Source organism: Chiloscyllium plagiosum, unplaced genomic scaffold, assembly GCF_037043375.1.
Source record: "Chiloscyllium plagiosum isolate Xiang-an unplaced genomic scaffold, Cpla_swu_hap1 HiC_scaffold_33, whole genome shotgun sequence".
Lineage (NCBI taxonomy): Eukaryota > Metazoa > Chordata > Chondrichthyes > Orectolobiformes > Hemiscylliidae > Chiloscyllium > Chiloscyllium plagiosum.
The window spans coordinates 28,185,189-28,197,016 of NW_028270171.1; the positions used below are offsets into that span (position 1 = coordinate 28,185,189).

The 11,828-nt window shown below is 48.4% G+C and overlaps 1 pseudogene; it reads right to left on the reverse strand.

Moving 5' to 3' along the window:
• Positions 1 to 8,252: 8,252 nt before the first annotated feature.
• Positions 8,253 to 9,231, reverse strand: LOC148141458 (uncharacterized; annotated as a pseudogene).
• Positions 9,232 to 11,828: the final 2,597 nt, after the last annotated feature.

Sequence of the window (11,828 nt, forward strand, 5' to 3'; positions counted from 1 at the left end):
AAACCCAACAACAACAACAATCCCACTTCCCAACAACAACAACAATCCCATTTCCCAACAACAACAACATTCCCATCACTCAACAACAACAACATTCCCATTACCCAACAACAACAATCCCATTTCCCAACAACAACAACATTCCCACCACCCAACCACAACAACAATCCCATTTCCCAACAACAACAACAATCCCATTTCCCAACAACAACAACATTCCCATCACTCAACAACAACAACATTCCCATTACCCAACAACAACAATCCCATTTCACAACAACAACAACATTCCCACCGCCCAACAACAACAACAATCCCATTACCCAACAACCACAACAATCCCATTACCCAACAACAACAGCAATCCCATTTCCCAACAACAACATTCCCACCACCCAACAACAACAATCCCATTTCCCAACAACAACAACAATCCCACCACCCAACAACAACAACAATCCCATTTCCCAACAACAACAACATTCCCACCACCCAACAACAACAACATTCCCATTTCCCAACAACAACAATCCCACCACCCAACAACAACAACAATCCCATTTCCCAACAACAACAGCATTCCCATCACCCAACAACAACAACAATCCCATCATGCAACAACGACATCATTCCCATTTCCCAGCAACAACAACAATCCCATCACCCAACAACAACAATCCCATTTCCCAACAACAACAACAATCCCATTTCCCAACAACAACAATCCCATCACCCAACAACAACAATCCCATCACCCAACAACAACAACATTCCCATTTCCCAGCAACAACAACAATCCCATTTCCCAACAACAACAACATTCCCACCACCCAACAACAACAACATTCCCATCACCCTTCAACAACATTCCCATTTCCCAGCAACAACAACAATCCCATTTCCCAACAACAACAACAATCCCATCACCCAATAACAACAACATTCCCATTTCCCAGCAACAACAACAATCCCATTTCCCAGCAACAACAACATTCCCATTTCCCAGCAACATTCCCATCATCCAACAACAACATTCCCATCACCCAACAACAACAACATTCCCATCACCCAACAACAATCCCATTTCCCAACAACAACAACATTCCCATTTCCCAGCAACAACAACATTCCCATCACCCAACAACAACAACATTCCCATCACCCAACAACAACATTCCCATTTCCCAGCAACAACAACAATCCCATCGCCCAACAACAACAACAATCCCATTTCCCAACAATAACAACATTCCCACCACCCAACAACAACAACATTCCCATCACCCAACAACAACAACAATCCCATTTCCCAACAACAACAACATTCCCATTTCCCAACAAGAACAACAATCCCATTTCCCAACAACAACAACATTCCCACCACCCAACAACAACAACAATCCCATCACCCAACAACAATAATCCCATTTCCCAATAACAACAACATTCCCATCACCCAACAACAACAACATTCCCATCACTCAACAACAACAACATTCCCATTTCCCAGCAACAACAACATTCCCATTTCCCAGCAGCAGCAACAATCCCACCACCCAACAACAACAATCCCATTTCCCAACAACAACATTCCCATCACCCAACAACAACAACATTCCCATCACTCAACAACAACAACATTCCCATTTCCCAGCAACAACAACATTCCCACCACCCAACAACAGCAACATTCCCATTTCCCACAACAACAACGATCCCATCACCCAACAACAACAACATTCCTATCATCCAACAACATTCCCATCACCCAGCAACAACAACATTCCCAACACCCAGTAATAGCAACAATCCCATTTCCCAGCAACAACAACATTCCCATCACCCAACAACAGCAACAATCCCATCACCCAGCAACAACAACAATCCCATTTCCCAGCAACAACAACATTCCCATCACCCAGCAACAACAACAATCCCATCACCCAACAACAACAATCCCATTTCCCAGCAACAACAACATTCCCATCACCCAACAACAGCAACAATCCCATCACCAAACAACAACAACAATCCCATTTCCCAGCAACAACAACATTCCCATCACCCAACAACAACAATCCCATTTCCCAGCAACAACAACAATCCCATCACCCAGCAACAGCAACATTCCCATCACCCAGCAACAACAACAATCCCATCACCAAACAACAACAACAACAATCCCATTTCCCAACAACAACAACAACATTCCCAACACCCAGCAACAACAACATTCCCATTTCCCAGCAACAACAACATTCCCATCACCCAACAACAACAACATTCCCATTTCCCAGCAACAACAACATTCCCATCACCCAGCAACAACAACAATCCCATTTCCCAGCAACAACAACATTCCCATCACCCAGCAACAACAACATTCCCATTTCCCTGCAACAACAACATTCCCATTTCCCAGCAACATTCCCATCATCCAACAACAACAACATCCCATCACCCAGCAACATTCCCATCACCCAACAACAACAATCCCATTTCCCAGCAACAACAACATTCCCATTTCCCAGCAACATTCCCATCATCCAACAACAACATTCCCATCACCCAACAACATTCCCATCACCCAACAACAATCCCATTTCCCAGCAACAACAACATTCCCATTACCGAGCAACAACATTCCCATCACCCAACAACAACAACATTCCCATCACCCAACAACATCAACAATCCCATTTCCGAGCAACAACATTCCCATCACCCAGCACCAACAACATTCCCATTTCCCAGCAACAACAACAATCCCATTTCCGAGCAACAACATTCCCATCACCCAACAACAACAACATTCCTATCACCCAACAACAACAACAATCCCATTTCCGAGCAACAACATTCCCATCACCCAACAACAACAACAATCCCATTTCCCAGCAACAACAACAATCCCATTTCCGAGCAACAACATTCCCATCACCCAACAACAACAACAATCCCATTTCCCAGCAACAACAACAATCCCATTTCCGAGCAACAACATTCCCATCACCCAACAACAACAACATTCCCATCACCCAACAACAACAACAATCCCATTTCCGAGCAACAACATTCCCATCACCCAACAACAACAACATTCCCATCACCCAACAACAACAACAATCCCATTTCCGAGCAACAACATTCCCATCACCCAACAACAACAACAATCCCATTTCCCAGCAACAACAACAATCCCATCACCCAACAACAACAACATTCCCATTTCCCAGCAACAACAACAATCCCATTTCCGAGCAACAACATTCCCATCACCCAACAACAACAACAATCCCATCACCCAACAACAACAACATTCCCATTTCCCTACAACAACAACATTCCCATTTCCCAGCAACAACAACAATCCCATTTCTGAGCAACAACATTCCCATCACCCAACAACAACAACAATCCCATCACCCAACAACAACAATGTTCCCATCACCCAACAACAACAACATTCCCATTTCCCAGCAACAACAGCAATCCCATTTCCCAGCAACAACATTCCCATCACCCAACAACAACAACATTCCCATCACCCAACAACAACAACAATCCCATTTCCCAGCAACAACAACAATCCCATCACCCAACAACAACATTCCCATCACCCAGCAACAACAACGTTCCCATTTCCCAGCAACGACATCATTCCCATCACCCAGCAACAACAACATTCCCATTTCCCAGCAACGACAACATTCCCATCACTCAACAACAACAACATTCCCATTTCCCAGCAACAACAACATTCCCATCACCCAACAACAACATTCCCGTTTCCCAGCAACAACAACATTCCCATCACCCAGCAACAACAACATTCCCCTTTTCCCAGCAACAACAACAATCCCATCACCCAGCAACAACAACATTCCCGTTTCCCAGCAACAACAACATTCCCATTTCCCAGCAACGGCAACATTCCCATCACCCAGCAACAACAACATTCCCATTTCCCAGCAACGACAACATTCCCATCACCCAGCAACAACAACATTCCCATTTCCCAGCAACAACAACATTCCCATCACCCAGCAACAACAACATTCCCATTTCCCAGCAACAACAACAATCCCATTTCCCAGCAACAACAACATTCCCATTACCCAGCAACAAGCGTCATATCACCATGCAACAAGAATGCCATCACGTAGCAACATTATCATCGCCTAGCAACAACACTCACATCACCCAGCAATAACAATCCCATCAATCAAAAACAACTTTCCAATCGCCCAGCAAATTTTTATTTCTGATATACCAATAGAAAGCTTTAGGGTTTTCCTTCATCCTATCTGCTGACGACTTATCATGTCCCCTCTGGCTCTTCTTAGCTCTCTTTATAGGTCTTTCCTGGCTAACCTGTAACTCTCAAATGCCCTAACTGAGCCTTCGCATCTCATCCTAACATAAGCCTCTTTCTTCCTCTTGACAAGAGATTCAACTGCCTAAGTAAACCGTGGTCCCCTCGATCGACCACTTCCTCCCTGCCCGACAGGTATATACTTATCTAGGACACGCAGTAGCTGTTCCTTGAATAAGCTCCACATTCCACTTGTGCCCATTCACTGCAGTTCCCTTCCCCATCCTAAGCATCCAAAAACTTGTCTAATTGCATCATAATTGCCTTGCCCCCAGCTATAACTCTTGCCCTGCGGTATATACCTATCCCTTTCCATTGTGAAAGTAAACATTACCAAATTTTGGTCACTATCACCAAAGTGCTCACCTGCCTCTAAATCTAACACCTCGCCGGTTTCATTACCCAGTACTAAATCCAATGTAACCTCACCTCTTGTTGGCCTGTCTACGTACTGTGTCAGGAATCCATCCTGCACACATTGGACAAAAACTGACCCATTTAAAGTACTTGAACTACAGTATTTCCAGTCAATATTTGGAAAGTTAAAGCCCCCATAACCTACCCTGTCACTCTCACTCCTATCGAGAATTATCTTTGCTATCCTTTCCTCTACATCCCTGGATGCCTATAGAAAACTCCCAACAGGGCGACCTCTCCTTTCCTGTTTCTAACCTCAGCCCATACTACCTCAACAGAGGAGTCCTCCAGTATCCTTTCTGTAACTGCAATACTGTCCTTGACTAACAATGCCACACCTCCCCCTCCTTTACCATCTTCTCTGTTCTTACTGAAATACCTAAACCCCGGAACCTGCAACAGCCATTCCTGTCCCTGCTCTATCCATGTCTCCGAAATGACCACAACATCGAAGTCCCAGGTACCAACCCACGCTGCTAGTTCACCCACCTTATTCCGGATGCTCCTGCCATTGAAGTAGACACACTCCAAACCACCATCCTGCTTGCTGGTGACCTCTTGCGACCTTGAAACCTCATTTCTGACCTCACTACTCTCAACGTCCCGTATACTCAAACTACAAGGAGAGTACTGAGATACAGGCTAGCAGGGATTGAGGTGCATAAGGAGGAGTTGTTAGCAATTCTGAAAAGACTAACAATAGGTAAGTCCCCCGGGCCGGATGGGATTTATCCTCGGATTCTCTGGGAAGCCAGGGAGGAGATTGCGGAGCCTTTGGCTTCGATCTTTATGTCGTCATTGTCGACAGGAGTAGTGCCAGAAGACTGGACGATAGCAAATGTTGTTCCCTTGTTTAAGAAGGGGAGTCAGGACAACCCTGGGAATTATAGACCAGTGAGCCTTACTTCGGTTGTGGGTAAAGTGTCGGAAAGGATTAAAAGAGATAGGATTTATAATCATCCAGAAAGGAATAATTTGATTAGCAACAGCCAACACAGTTCTGTGATGGGTAGGCCGTGCCTCACAAACCTTATTGAGTTCTTTGAGAAAGTGACCAAACAGATGGATGAGGGTAAAGGAAGGGTTTAGAGGGACAAGGGTCAGGTGCTGACAAATGGTACGAGATCAGATGGGATGTCTGATCTCTGCAGATGAGTTGGACCAAACGGTCTGTTACCGTGCTATATAACTCTATAGCAGCAACATTCCCATCGTTCAGCAACAATCCCCTCACTAACCAACAACAAACCCCTCACTAACCAACAACAAACCCCTCACTAACCAACAACAAATACCTCACGAGCCAACAATAAACCCCTCACTAACCAACATCAATCCCCTCACTAACCAACAACAAATGCCTCACTAACCAACAACAAACCCCTCACTAACCAACAACAAATATCTCACGAGCCAACAATAAACCCCTCACTAACCAACAACAAACCCCTCACTAACCAACATCAATCCCCTCACTAATTAACAAACCCCTCACTAACCAATATCAATCCCCTCACTAACCAACAACAAACCCCTCACTAACCAACATCAATCCCCTCACTAATTAACAAACCCCTCACTAACCAATATCAATCCCCTCACTAATTAACAAAGCCCTCACTAACTAACACCAATCCCCTCACTAACCAACAACAAACCCCTCACTAACCAATATCAATCCCCTCACTAATTAACAAACCCCTCACTAACCAACATCAATCCCCTCACTAATTAACAACAAACCCCTCACTAACCAACATCAATCCCCTCACTAACCAATATTAATCCCCTCACTAATTAACAAACCCCTCACTAACCAACATCAACCTCCTCACTAACCAACATCAATCCGCTCACTAACCAATATTAATCCCCTCACTAATTAACAAACCCCTCACTAACCAACAACAAACCTCTCACTAACCAACATCAATCCCCTCACTAACCAATATTAATCCCCTCACTAATTAACAAACCCCTCACTAACCAACATCAATCCGCTCACTAACCAATATCAATCTGATTACTAACCAACAACAAACCACTCACGAACCAACATCAATCCCCTCCCTAACCAACAACAATCCCCTTATTAACCAATATCAATCCCCTCACTAACCAATATAAACCCCTCACTAACCAATATCAATCCCCTTACTAACCAATATCAATCCCCACATTAACCAATATCAAACCCCTCACTAACCAACATCAATCCCATCACTAACCAACATCAATGCCATCACTAATCAGCTTCAAACCCCTCACTAACCAACGCAATCCCCTCACTAACCAACATCGATCCCATCACTGACCAACATTGATCCCCTCACTAACCAGCATCGATCCCCATCACCGAGCAATGACATTCACATTTGTATAACTCCATGTCCCAAAATGTTTGATGCAGAACAGGAAATCGATGCTGAATTAATTCCGGGTTTTCTGATGTTGTTTTATGCCTGACAGCTCGTGAGTGTTATCCCTTTCAGAGGTAGGCTCCTGATCATCCTTCCCCGTCCTGATTGTAGGAGGATCTCAGTCTCTGCCTTATTCAGGTACTTGTGCCATGCTACACTGAGGGAAACGTGCTTCAATATCGAGTCACTTTGCTGGCCCTGACAGTGCCTGTAATTGTAACACAGACAGAGGCCGAGAGCTGAGAGCAATAGCTCATGATTCCTCCAGCAGTCGCTCAGCCACGTTTTGTTAATTTGTCTCCTCCTCAGGTGCAAGTGCCCACTGACACTCTTATCTGTGTCTGAGCACAGAAAGATAAGACTCCCAGAGCCCAGATATTGCTTCAGGGACTGTTTAGTCAAAGCGGTTGGTTGTATAAAGTTCAAGAAGGAGGGAAGGGCGGGGTGTGACAGTTTGTGGGAGGGGGTGGGTGGAATTCCAAATCTCAGAGGACAGGACCACTGACTGAGCAGCCAGTAAGATCACAGCAGCACGTGGGGCAAAGATAAGCGGGGTGTGGAGATCTGGGAGGGCCAAGGGGTCAGGAGTGGGCTGTGGCCCGGGAAGGGATTTGAATTCAGGGATAAAATTGAACTGAGAGGTTGAAGAGCAGGGAGACAGGTGCAGGATCAGCTATGGTGGGGCTAGTGTGGGCATGGCGTTTGGTGTGAGTTTGGGCACAGGGAGTTTTGGAAGCGTGCAATGGAGGAGAGCAATGAGGATTGTGCTGGGAAAGGCGGATCGAGAGGCGAAAGCAAAAGGGTACAGCCATGTCTCAGCAGAGGGTCTTTTTTATTTCAAAACGTACTTTATTCATAAAAAATACTTATACATATGGATAAAACACAGTTTGGTTCTGTACAGTACCACATTAAGGAAACAAACAGATGTTGGAGTTCAGCTCTATTCAAACAAACCAAAGGCATCTCTTACACATACAAGATTATGTTTCCATGGATTTGAGGCACTGTTCGATAACTGAACAGACCCCCGTTTCCCTTCAGCAGGAAGCCCTCAGACAGGGGTCTTTCCCCACTGCCCCTTGGCAGCAGCTGCCCCAAACTTCAGTGCACCCCTCAGCACGTAGTCCTGGACCTTGGAAGGTGTCAGTCTGTAACACTCGGTCAGGGTCAGCTCCTTGCTCTGGAAGACCAACACGTTTCGGGCAGATCAAAGAGCGTCTCTCACTGAGTTGATGGTCCTCCAGGCGCAGTCGGTGTTTGTCTCGGTGTGTGTCCCGGGGAACAGACCGTAGAGCACAGAGTCCCGCCTCACGGAGCTGCTTGGGACGAGCCTCGACACAACCCACTGCGTCTCTCTCCAGACTTCCTTCACAAAGGCCCATTCCACAAGGAGATGTGTGACAGTCTCTACCCCCCACCCCCCACAGCCACTTCGAGGGCAGCGTGCGGTGGCACAGACCGACCGGGTGTACATGAAGGATCTGACAGGCAGTGCCCTTCTCCCCACCAGCCGAGTGATGTCTTGGGGCTTGTTGGAAAGTTCTGGTGATGGGACATTCTGCCGAATGACTTTGACAGTCTGCCCAGGGAACAACCCGATAGGATCCGCCCTCTCCTTTTCCCACAGGGTCTCAAGGACACTACGTGCTGACCCACCTCCTGATGGATGTGTGGTCAAAGGGGTTTTTCTTCATAAACGTCTCCACGAAGGACAGGTGATACGGAACGGTCCAACTACTCGGAGCGTTCCGCGGCAGCGAGGCCAGGCCCATCCTTCGCAACACCGGAGACAGGTAGAACCTCAGTACGTAGTGACACTTGGTCTTTGCGTACCGGGGATCCACGCACAGCTTGATGCAGCCACACACAAAGAGCGTCAGGGGGGTCAGGGTGGGGGTGACAGTGGGCATATTCCTCCCCCCCCCCACACTTATCCAGAGTTTTGTACATGGGGTCCCTGCAGACACAGTCCATGTTACACCTCTAGGTGAAGTGGAAGATGGCCTGGGTGACTGAAACAGCGCAGTTTTGGAGAATGGGTCAAACCTGTGCCATGGACAACAACAGAGAGAGTCCCTCCCACCAGATGACCAGGTTTTTACCCACAATGCAGAGGGAGCGGTACTCCCTAAAGGCATTGTGTTCCTCACAAGATTTTGTGCACACCCAATGGAGGGTTTTTAAAAATTTAAATAAGATACTTTATTCATTAAAAATACCTTTGTGTGTATACACAGTCACAAACAGTTCAGTTCTGCACTGTAGCACATCAAGGAAACAAACACTGGAACCTAATGGAGGTGAGTGACGTTACGAAGGTAAAGTCTTTGTGCTCATCTTGATCGGGTGCTCAGGAGCAGCTTGTATCGTGGAGATTGTGACCAATCAGACTGAACCCTCAGGCAGTTGTTAGGGCTGGAGAAGGAGGAGTAAGTTAAAGATCCCACAACATGACGTTACAGTCCAACAGGTTGATTTGGAAGCACTAGCTTTCGGAGTGCTGCTCCTTCATCAGGTCAGAGGAGGACTGGAGACGGTGGGGCTTTAGTTGGAGAGACGTCCTGTTCCTCGGGGGACGGTGGGGGGGGGGGGGGAGCGGGGGTGCTGACAGCCCGATAAGACAGGTTCCAGTCAGAGAGCCATTGGATCTGCACACACACTGCAGCGGTCATTCTCTCTCTCCCACTGAGAAACCAATCAGAGCCATCCCCACCCTGAGGCTAACTCTCCACCTCTTCCCAATCACCATAAAAAAAACACAGTCGCCGTCTCTCTGTTGATTCCTCATGCCCGCCCTCTCTAATGCCTCATTTCCTCTCTCGTTCTCTTTCGCCACACTCTCTCCTTCTCTCATGCCCTCCTCCCTCTCTCATAACCTGTCTCTCCTTCTCTCATGCCCTCCTCCCTCTCTCATAACCTGTCTCTCCTTCTCTCATGCCCTCCTTGCCTCACGTCCCCTCTCTCTGAAGCACCCTCCCTTCCCCTCCCCTCCTCTGATGCTCAGTACCTGTGCAGATGGGGTCTTGTCTGGTGCTGACTCATGTCAGAGCAGCTCGCACAGACGGTGAGAGTCAGCCGATGGAAGGTTCTGTCAGAGTGAACTCACTTGGGAGATGAGGGATGGAGTTACGAGTGGGACAAGCTCCTTGCAGGATTAGAGTCTGTGGCTGCTTTGTCCTGTCCCTGACCGGTATCACAGTCAGGTCAGACCAGGCTGGGCAACTTGGCACCACAGCGAGATTATTGAACTCCCTGCTGTCTACTCTGCCACAGCAATCCTCTAGTGGTTGCTGTATTCCTGCACTTTGCCTTGGTCTATCACACCATGCATACCTGGTCACTGTCTTGTGCAGTACCCTTAGCCTGGCATTCAATCTAGAAGCATCTATAGCATCCCATGCCAACCAATAGCACTGCACTGCAGGGAGATTTCTGTCAGGATTGCAGCTGCACGCGCACCATCTCAGTAACTCGGGCAACGTGGAAACCAGCAGAGGTCTGCACAGAGTGGGGTCGGTTACTGTTATTAGCCAAAGGTGCCTCTCCGTCTCCGGCTCCAATGGGCAGTGAGGGCTGTAGGGGGCACTCTCGGGCCGGGGTGTAATGGGCAGTGAGGGCTGTAGGGGGCACTCTCGGTCCGGAGTGTAATGGGCAGTGAGGGCTGTAGGGGGCACTCTCGGGCTGGAGTGTAATGGACAGTGAGGGCTGTAGGGGGCACTCTCGGGCCGGAGTGTAATGGGCAGTGAGGGCTGTAGGGGGCACTCTAGGGACGGGGTGTAATGGGCAGTGAGGGCTGTAGGGGGCACTCTCGGGCCGGGGTGTAATGGGCAGTGAGGGCTGTAGGGAGCACTCTTGGGCTGGGGTGTAATGGGCAGTGAGGGCTGTAGAGGGCACTCTCGGGCTGGCGTGTAATGGGCAGTGAGGACTGTAAGGGGCACTCTCGGGTTGGGGTGTAATGGGCAGTGAGGGCTGTAGGGGGCACTCTCGGGTTGGGGTGTAATGGGCAGTGAGGGCTGTAGGGGGCACTCTCGGGCTGGAGTGTAATGGGCAGTGAGGGCTGTAGGGGGCACGCTCAGGTTGGGGTGTAATGGGCAGTGAGGGCTGTAGGGGGCACTCTCGGGCTGGGGTGTAATGGGCAGTGAGGGCTGTAGGGGGCACCCTCTGGTTGGGATGTAATGGGCAGTGAGGGCTGTAGGGGTCACTCTCGGGCTGGGGTGTAATGGGCACTGAGGGCTGTAGGGGTCACTCTCGGGTTGGGGTTTAATGGGCAGTGAGGGCTTTAGGGGGCACTCTCGGGTTGGGGTGTAATGGTCAGTGAGGGCTTTAGGGGGCACTCTTGGGTTGGGGTTTAATGGGCAGTGAGGGCTGTAGGGGCCACTTTCGGGTTGGGGTGTAATGCACAGTGAGGGCTGTAGGGAGCACTCTCGGGTTGGGGTTTAATGGGCAGTGAGGGCTGTAGGGGGCACTCTCGGGTTGGGGTGTAATGGGCAGTGAGGGCTGTAGGGGGCACTCTCGGGTTGGGGTGTAATGGGCAGTGAGGGCTGTAGGGGGCACCATCGGTTCAGGGTGCAATGGGCAGTGAGGGCTGTAGGGGGCACCATCGGTTCAGGGTG